This window comes from Aquarana catesbeiana, linkage group LG07, assembly GCF_042186555.1.
Source record: "Aquarana catesbeiana isolate 2022-GZ linkage group LG07, ASM4218655v1, whole genome shotgun sequence".
Taxonomy (NCBI): domain Eukaryota; kingdom Metazoa; phylum Chordata; class Amphibia; order Anura; family Ranidae; genus Aquarana; species Aquarana catesbeiana.
This window is the reverse complement of record NC_133330.1, coordinates 93,347,704-93,356,907: the sequence shown is the minus strand read 5'-3', so window position 1 is coordinate 93,356,907 and position 9,204 is coordinate 93,347,704. Positions and strand designations below refer to the sequence as shown.

General features: G+C 42.6%; 1 long non-coding RNA gene across 2 annotated transcripts in view; it reads right to left on the bottom strand.

Annotated features, from left to right (window-relative positions):
* Nucleotides 1-1,037: 1,037 nt before the first annotated feature.
* The window catches only part of LOC141102439 (uncharacterized), a 34,013-nt gene continuing 25,846 nt past the window's right edge, over nt 1,038-9,204 (bottom strand). Inside the window, exons 3-4 of one of the 2 annotated variants that reach the window (XR_012235109.1) lie at nt 1,396-1,577; nt 1,038-1,295 (exon numbers count right to left, since the gene is read on the bottom strand). This is a non-coding gene — a long non-coding RNA (uncharacterized lncRNA). The remainder of the gene's footprint in view (nt 1,296-1,395; nt 1,578-9,204) is intronic. The other variant, XR_012235110.1, reaches the window with a different exon arrangement.

The window sequence follows — 9,204 nt, the reverse complement described above, 5'->3', positions numbered from 1 at the left end:
CGGATGGCCTCCCCCTCGCCTCTCAAGACCAAAGCCGACCGCCGCTGGCACCAGGGGGGGGGGCCCGATCGGACCCCCCGCCCGCGGGAAGGCAATCACGTACCAGGTACGTGATTTTGCCTGCCCGTGCTATTTTGTTGACGTATATATGCGTTAGGCGGTCGGTAAGTGGTTAAGCACTCTTAAATTTCAGTAACTGACTGTATATCCTAGACCTGGTGCTACCCTGTTGTGTGTGTGCTGCAGATGCCTGTATGTCTGACAAAAATCAGGCACGCTATAGGTTTTAATAAAATCTGATCTTTTGGAACTTTGTGAAAAAGTGTATCAAAATGTATTAGCTGCAATTATTAGAGATGCATCAGGTGTGAACTGTGAAGATTGTTTTGGAGGCATTTTAAAAAAAAAAGGAAGAAAAATCATGTTGTTTCTCTGTGTTGCCCACTTGCTTTATACAGTAACATACTAGTAGCAAAGACAAAATGAGTGTGTGGTGTATTGGTGTGAAAGATAACCACATACAGTTAGATGAGCTGGTTGTCTAATCTGGTGGTGGTGTCTGTAGAGCAGTGGTTCTCAACTCCAGTCCTCAGGACCCAAAATCTGGCCTGTTGGTGGGTCCCGAGAACTGGAGTTGAGAACAACTGCTGTAGAGCCATACAGCTTGTTTCTCAAGACACTGTAGACCAGGGGTAGGCTACCCGGGGCCCTCCAGCTGTTGTGGAACTACATTTCCATTGAGGCATTGCAAGGCTGACAGTTACAATTACTCCCAGAGGCATGATGGGACTTGTAGTTCTGCAACAGCTGGAGGGCCCCAGGTTGCCTACCCCTGCTGTAGACTTTTCTGGGGAAGAAACAAAAAAATGTATCAGATTGCTTTGACCTCAGTCAGACTCTCAGTTCCCTCCCCACCCAAGTTCCCATTTCCAACACATAAACAAAGTAGACATTCACAAAACACTGGCTTCCAAAAATGACACACTTACTAGAGGACAATGCTCCAATAAAAGGAATTCAGACGGAGGCAGTTACAGATTGTTTATTTGCTTACTGTATGATATAGCTGTATGAAGCCAAAGGGAATGCTTCAGGACAAGAGTTGCAGCAGGCTGGTCAAGAAGGCGATACTTGTGCTTGTAGTGTAGACACACAGCGGACCTTGTGTTTGGTGCAGTTCACTTGATCCAAGAAGGGCTTAGGGCAGCAGACAAGGCAAGGCATTGGTGGCAGTGGTAGAACTGGCTGAGGCTGGTCAAAGTGCCGTGACTGGAAGTCCTGGGAGAACCAACCTACTAGCACAAAGAGGGAGAAGGAGAACACCAAACATGAGACTCACTAGAACAGATAGTTTCTTGACAAAGCACACCGTAAGCAAATTGTGTATTTGCTTACCATTAAATGAAGCCACGGGGAATGCTTCAGGACTCAGGAGGAGTTGCAGCAAGCGGTGCTTGTAGGCAGACAGCGGAACTTGTGTTTGATGAGGCTAGCAGGCAAGGTAGGTAGGCAAGGTGTTGGTAGCAGTGGTGCAACAGGCTGAGGCTGGTCAACTGGGAGTCCAGAGGAGAACCAACCTACAGCACAAAAAGGTAGAGAAGGAGAACACATGAGACTCACCAGAGCAGATAATTTCTTCACAACCTGATCAAATCTATGAGAAGGAGATGTGCTGCACTGCATGAGACAAATGGTGGTCACACCAGATACTGACTGGTTTTTGGACACCCCAATACAGTAAAACTGCACATATTAGAGTGTTTTTTCATTGTGGCCAGCCTAAGGCACACTTGTGCAATAATCATGCTGTTTAATCAGCATCTTGCTATGCAACACCTGTGTAAAGGTGGATGGATTATCTCAGCAAAGGAGAAGTGCTCGCTAACACAGATTTAGACAGATTTGTGAACAATATTTGAGAGAAATAGGCCTTTTGTGTACAAAAAGTCTTAAATCTTTAAGTTCAGCTCATGATAAATAGGGGCAAACACAAAAGTGTTGAATTTATCATTTTGCTCAGTGTATATTATGTAATGTGATCGGATTTTGAAGCTGCTTCATTATTTTGATCCATTGTGTATGATGTTTTATTTTGTCTTGTTTTGTTTATTAAGAAAAAAAATAAAAAGATAAAAAAAAACTTGTGAAAGCAGGTGCCCCCTTGAGATCTCTGGTCTCTTATGATGACTTCATTCTCTTTGGATTTCTGAGAGGACCCCATCACTTGACATCCAATAGGAAGTGTCCATGTCATGCAGGTACTGATGTGGACACCTGAAGAAGGATCCTTCCAGGAAATCAAGAATAGAGGGCTCAGGGCTGCAGTGTCATGTGACCGCAAATTTATGGTAAGTAAAAAGGACTTTTAGCTAGGATTTTTTTTCTTTACAGCAATCAAAAAGAGGGGCGTGGGAGGGAGGTGTGAGGTTTTTCACAGAGTGGGGCTTTAAAGGGTGCACAGAGTATTATAAGGACCCGTTTACACTATAGCAGAGAGCTGTGTTTTTCTGCATATAAAAATGCAGCTCTCTACAAGGGCACACAGAAAATTATGGTTTTCTATACTGCAGTTTTCCACACCGCTCCACAGGTGTACTGTGCCAAAACGTGGAGTTTGTTTAGACCTCTAATATTTTAGGGGTCAGCTTAGACCTCTGATATTTTACCAAACAGAGCTGTTAAAAATGTAAAAAAAAATAATAAAAAGTTAAACAAATTGTAAAAAATAAAACAAAAATAAAAAACTACTGACACCATTCACTGTTCTACTGATACTGTCCACTGCCCTTCTGACTCCATCCACTGCCCCCCCCCCCCCCCCCCCCACACACACACACACACACACACACAAAAAAAGCATTGTGAAAAAAAATTTAAAAAAGGAACACATAATAATTTTTTTTTTTTTTATTAAAAATGTAAAAACTAATAATAAGAAAGATTAAGGGCTTAATCACACGGGTTCTCTTGCGCATACAATATGAATGGAGAATTTATGCGGTTGGAGCCTGCTGTTAGGACAAAGGTCCTAATTTTACAGGTGTGCAGGTACAGGTGAGTGCACACTGTCTGTGTTTTGTGCCACACATGTGCATCCACACAACTGTTCCTACAGTTGCTATGTCCCCATAGCATAACACAGGCTCTCTGCACCAAGCTCCAGCCATATAAAAAAAAAAACTTGTTCACACTGTACAGGCCACAGCACCCATGTGCATGAACCCTAAGACCTCATTCACATACAGAGCTATATTTATTACCTCAATATAGTTTTATCTTTTATTTTAAATATGTATTTATTGAGTTTTGAAAAAAAATTATACCAAACAGTAGAACGATGAACATCAAAACATGGATGTCAAAACTTACAAGGGTAGAGATCTGGTCTATCATACGTAAGGCAACACATATTGCATTGTCAATGATCAGAAAATTAATCATAGAGCAATCAACTTCTCAGATTACTAAGCACATCACCTAGAAGTACTACTATTTCCGTCTTTATACATTTTTTAAGAAATAAAGAGGAAATGAAAACGAAATTAAGGAAAATGGACGAAATGGAATTAGCCAGATCAAAAGCCCTAAATAGGGGAGAGGTGTATTTGACCATTGAATCTTAATATCAACAATAACCTTAAAGTAAAGATGTTTCATTTGATAGTGGTGTCCGCTCGGTCAGAGGACTTATTTTTAAGAGTAAGCCAGGCAGACCATTGTTTATAGAACTTAGAGAGGCAGACATGTTTGTAAGTCATTAATTGTGTCAGATACGTGAGTGATTACTTCACTGGCATTGAGTGCTATGTTGAACTTCCATTTTCGCATTAAGACCAAACGTGCTGAAAAAAAGGATCTGCATGACTGTAGGGCGAAGGTTTGGTGGAAAGTGATCCATTCAAACACTCAGTATGGCCTGTTCGATGTTGACTTTAACAAATAACCCTGCCAGTTTTGCAATCAAGCGGAAAATGTAATTCCAATAGCTACGAATTTGTGGACAAAACCATAACATGGGGTAGGATCCAAACTTGACCGCAACCTCTCCAACATAAATTAAAGCTATGGAGCTTACACTCAGCCCGCGCTTAGGGAGTGTAATATCAGCGGAGTTTAAGCTTTTGTACCATTTCCCAATAGGTTTAGCACTTGAAGCAGTAAGATTAGTCATGATGGCTTTCTGCCATTGCTGGTCAGTGATGGGCTGTTCAAGTCCTGCAGACCATTTTATTAGTGGTTTAGGTGCTGTGAATGCTTGATTTTCATGTAGGTAATTATAAAGAATGGAGATGCCTTTGTGTTGAGGGGTCGGTAAAGACCAGAACTGCCAAATCTTGGGAGGTAGCTCTAGGTCTGAGGTGGGAGATTGCAGCATGAAAGATGTTAACCGGGTGAATGATAGGAACTCCCCCTCTGGGAGGGCGCACTGGGAGACTAATGTGACAAAGGGAACAGGTTTGTTTTCAAGTATATCTGATACATGAATAATCCCACAGTTATCCCATATCTTAAGGGTAATATTGGGAATGAGAAATGTAAAGATTGCCAAGGGTTAATGGGACTTTGGTGGGACCATCAGAAGTAATGCCAAATTGTAGGAAGTATTTCCAAGCAGCAACAGTTGCTGAAATATTGGAGTGGTTCAGGCCTATTTTGAGGTTATGAGAGAGCGCATTTGCGATTAAGAGTGAGCTAAATTTGCCCATCATGATCGTTTCCTGTTCTAGGGTGCACCATAGTTTAGTAGAGGGTTGGTGTAACCAGAATCTGGATTGGTCTAGTAACGTTGATATATAATAGTCGTTTAAGTTGGGAACACCAAATCCCCCTACTTTTCTGTGTTTCCTGAGGCTGTTGTGTGCACATCTGGTTTTGCCATTTGCCCAGAGAAAGGTGGATAGTAGTTTATGTATAGTTTTAAAAAAGAATATTGGCACTGGAATTTGAAGTATTCTAAAGATATACAAAATCTTCAAGGAGAATTGACATTTTGAATGCAGTTAATCTGCCAGTCCAGGATAGGTAATGTGTGCTCAATTTGTTATATTCTCTTTTTGTGTTAGCAGTTGAGGGAACATAATTGTATTTATACAAGTGAGAAGTTGGCAATGTTATGGAGAATCCCAGGTATGGGAGAGAATTAGTTACCCATGGGTATGGAAATTGTGACTGCAGGGTGTGCTTAGTTCTGTCGTCAATGTGTAACCCTAAAATGTTGGATTTGGTCTCATTCACCTGAGACTAGATTAAATGCATTAAGAATTTGGTGAACAATGGGGAGGGATTTTATTGAGTCTGTTAGGGTTATGATAATGTAATCTGAGAAAAGGGTGATAACATGGTGTTCACCTTTAATGGCTACTCCCTTGATTTGGGAAGTGGATCTTAATTTCTCTGCTAGTGGTTCCATTGCAATTGCAGAAATGAGGTAGGGGGCAGCCTTGTCCAGTTTGTTATCTTTAGTCTTAGTTTTTAGAGAATAGGCCATCCGAATAAACATAAGCTGGGGTACTGTGTAAAGTGCAGAGATTGCAACAAAAATCTCCCCTTGAATGCAAAATTTCTCTAAAACTTGAGATAGATAGCCCCAATGGACCCTATCAAAGGCTTTCTCAGTGTCCAGGGTAAGAAGTAAAGAAGGCCTCCTATTGTTTTCTACATAAGATTTATCATCCTCCTTGTTGCGTCAGGAGCTTGGCGCACTGGCACGAAACACACCTGGTCTGATTTTAGTAATCCAGGGAGGAGACAAAGTAATCTGTTGGCAGTAAGCTTAGCATACAGTTTAAATCCACATTTAGCAAGGAAATGGGCCTAAAGTTTTGTACGTGTGATGGATCTTTCCCCAGTTTTGGCAAGGTAATGATATTAGCCGTTAACATTTCAGGGGAGAAGGAAGCTACAGCTACAGCAGCATTGAACACCGTTTCTAAGTATGGGCTGAAAAAATTGGTAATATTCTAAAATAAATCCGTCTGACCCTGGGGATTTGTTATGCGGAAGGTATTGGATTGCTGTCATCATTTCTTGCTGTGTAAAAGGTTGGTTTAGCGATGACAGATCTTCAGGCGATAGCCTGGGCAAAGAAGTGGAGTTCAGAAAACATCTATCAGTTCAGGGGTGGGCTGTGGAGTGCCAGGGTCTTGAACTTAGGTTATATAGGGAGTTGTAGTAGACACTAAAGGCGTCTGCCATATCTTGGGGGTTCAATCGTTTCTCTCCTAATTTAGGGTGGAAAAGGTGAGCTAGTTTCTGTTTTGAGAATTTGTCTTTCAGTTGTTGGGCTAATAATTTCCTGGCCTTATTTCCATGGAAATAGATGTAGCACCCTGGTGTTTAGGCAGGGTTGCTAACAAATTTAGTTTGCCAGGTAGTAATTGTCCTGGCTAATTGTTAGGAGATTCATTTATTTCCCCCTAATTCTGGAATTTCTGTACTTCTCTCTTCTGTCACTAGGTGGCATTGTAGCTGGTGACATTAGATAGATAAGGGCATAGCAAGCAAGGACAGATCATGAATGGATCAGCCAATAGGCAAGGGTTTCTTTACATCCCTTGGCCTGCTGGGAGAGCCTATTTATTTAAGTGGAGTCAGGTGATTGGGGTTCTGTGCCACCTGGACGGCTGTCTGGGTGGACGTGTGTTATGTCACCATAAAAGCCTGAGGCCTATCCCGGGGACACCTGGTTGCTAGGCTGCCTGAGGCCTATCTAGGAGCAGGAGAAGCAGGGCAGGGTTGGGACTGCAAGATTGGAGTCCAACCGAGTTGTGAAGGTTCAGCCGAATGGGTAACCAGTGTGGTCGAAGGTAGAAGGGAAGCTGTTGCCACCAAGGGACCATTCACCTTGTTACCAGAGACTACTGTGAGTAAGCTGAAGCCTGTACCAGAGCAGTCTTCTCACCAGCCGGGGACAGTGAAGAAGTGGGAAAGCATCAGCAAGTGCCAAACTAGGGACCCAGGAGGATAGCAGGGGTGACGCTTGATGAGTATACAGCGGGATAGCTGTGAAAGAGCTCAGGGGATCCAGTGACAACTGAGATCTGGAAGTCTAGTGAGAGACTGGGAGTTCAGTAAATGAAGACCTACAGTATGACACTGTGAGATAAGAAAAGGACTGTTCTGTGTTACAAAGAGTTATGTACAACTACTGTTAGTGACTGTTGCAAGATTAGTTTCCATAGGAGACAGCGGTCCTACCTATACAGAAGTGGAGACCTTCCACTGTATAGCTGTCTACCTAAAGAAGTCTGCCAATTACCATTGCATCTACTCAAAAGTGTCCTGGCCCTAACCCTCTCTCCCACAGTTCTGTTAAGAGACAATAAATCTCTTGTTCGCATTCAAAAAGTGACTGGTGCCCATCATTTCATCTTGCATCACACCCACCATGCCTGGTAACCCACTCTACAAGGAAGGATGTCAGCTCTCCCTAACCCTTGAGGTCCCCATTATGCCTCTGTGGCCTGGGACCTTGCTACATAAAAATTAGCTTTCATGCATTTAGTTTAGTTAAGGGGTTGGGTTAGTAATAGCAATCGAGTCTCGCCCGATTGAGTTAGTACAGTAAATGGAGAGTGGGCCTCTGTGTGATTGCTCTAATTGCTGAGTCTTTTGCTTTCTCTGCACTGTGCTCAGTTTCATGATAACCTCTCTAATAATAAGGCCTTGTGCGAGTTCCATAGCGTGAAAGGGGACGCAGTGGACGGAGCATTCAATTCAAAAAATTATTTTAGAGAATTTTGTATAATACTTTTGTGTTCTGGTTGGGACATCATCAGAACGTCATTGCACCAACGGTTTGCTCTCGTCCCCAGATCCTCCCTTTCCACCGTAATACTCACAGGGGCATGGTCTGACCATGTAATATTACCAATGTCTAGATTTAAGTACATTTTGAAGTAGGAACTTATCAGTTAGAAATAGATTTATACGAGAACAGGTATTAGGTGCATGAGAGAAGAACGTATGGTCCTTTTCTGTTACATGATGGCAGCGCCACACATCGAATAGATCGGAAACTTCGAGGAAATGTGACAACGTTGCTCTGTAAAAACTGTGTGGGGAGGGGTTGGTAGTGTCCATTTGCCGGTTGAGTACTGCATTGTAGTCACCACAAAGAATAATGTGACATTGGCATTTTGGTTGGATCTTCTTCCAATTTTTCTTCAGTGAAGAAATTAGCTTGATGTTGGGGAGGTAGACATTAATGATAGAATATGTAGTGTTATTAATCTGGCATATCCACACCACATACCGTCCTTGTGTGTCAAGTTTCAAGTGCAATCAATTTAAAAGCTATCGTTTCTATAATGTTGATTAAAACGTCTATTTTTTTAGGCGGGGTGTTATTATTTTTATTATTATACAGGTTTTATATAGTGCCAACAGTTTGCGCAGTGCTTTACAACATGAGGGCAGACATTACAGTTACATTACAATTTGGTACAAGAGGAATCAGAGGGCCCTGCTCGTTAGAGCTTACAATCTAAAAAAAGGAAGGGTCAATTGATACAAAAGGTAATAGCTGTGGGGGGGATGAGCTGATGGAGGAAGTAAAACAGTGTTAGTTAGAAGCAGGATAGGCTTCTTTGAAGAGAGGGGTTTTTAGGGATCGCCTAAAAATGGATAGATTAGGGGATAGTCAGACAGATTGGGGTAGGGAGTTCCAAAGCATGGGAGAAGCTCTGGAGAGATCCTGGAGGCGAGCATGGGAGGAGGTGACAAGGGAGCTAGAGAGCAGGAGGTCTTGGGATGACCAAAGAGAGCGGCTTGGTTGGTATTTTGGGACTAGGTTAGTGATGTAGTTGGGGGCAGAGTTATGGATGGCTTTGTAAATTATTGTTAATACTTTGAATTTTATTCGTTGGGTGAGTGGAAGCCAGTGGAGGGATTGGCAGAGAGGGGTGGAGGACACTGAATGGTTGGTAAGGTGGATGAGTCTTGAAGCGGCATTCATTATGGACTGAAGGGGGGATAGGGCCTCAGACCCCACCAATCTTAACAACAAGACCCATCTCTTTACTGCCTTTTGCCTCCAAACTCCTTGAACGTTTAGTCTACAACTGACTGAGCGACCACCTCATTGAGAATAACCTTCTTGATCCCCTTCAGTCTGGATTTCGCCCACAGCACTCCACGGAAACTGCCCTCCTAAAACTCACAAACAACTTACTAAGAGCCAAAACCAACGCTCATTATTCCATA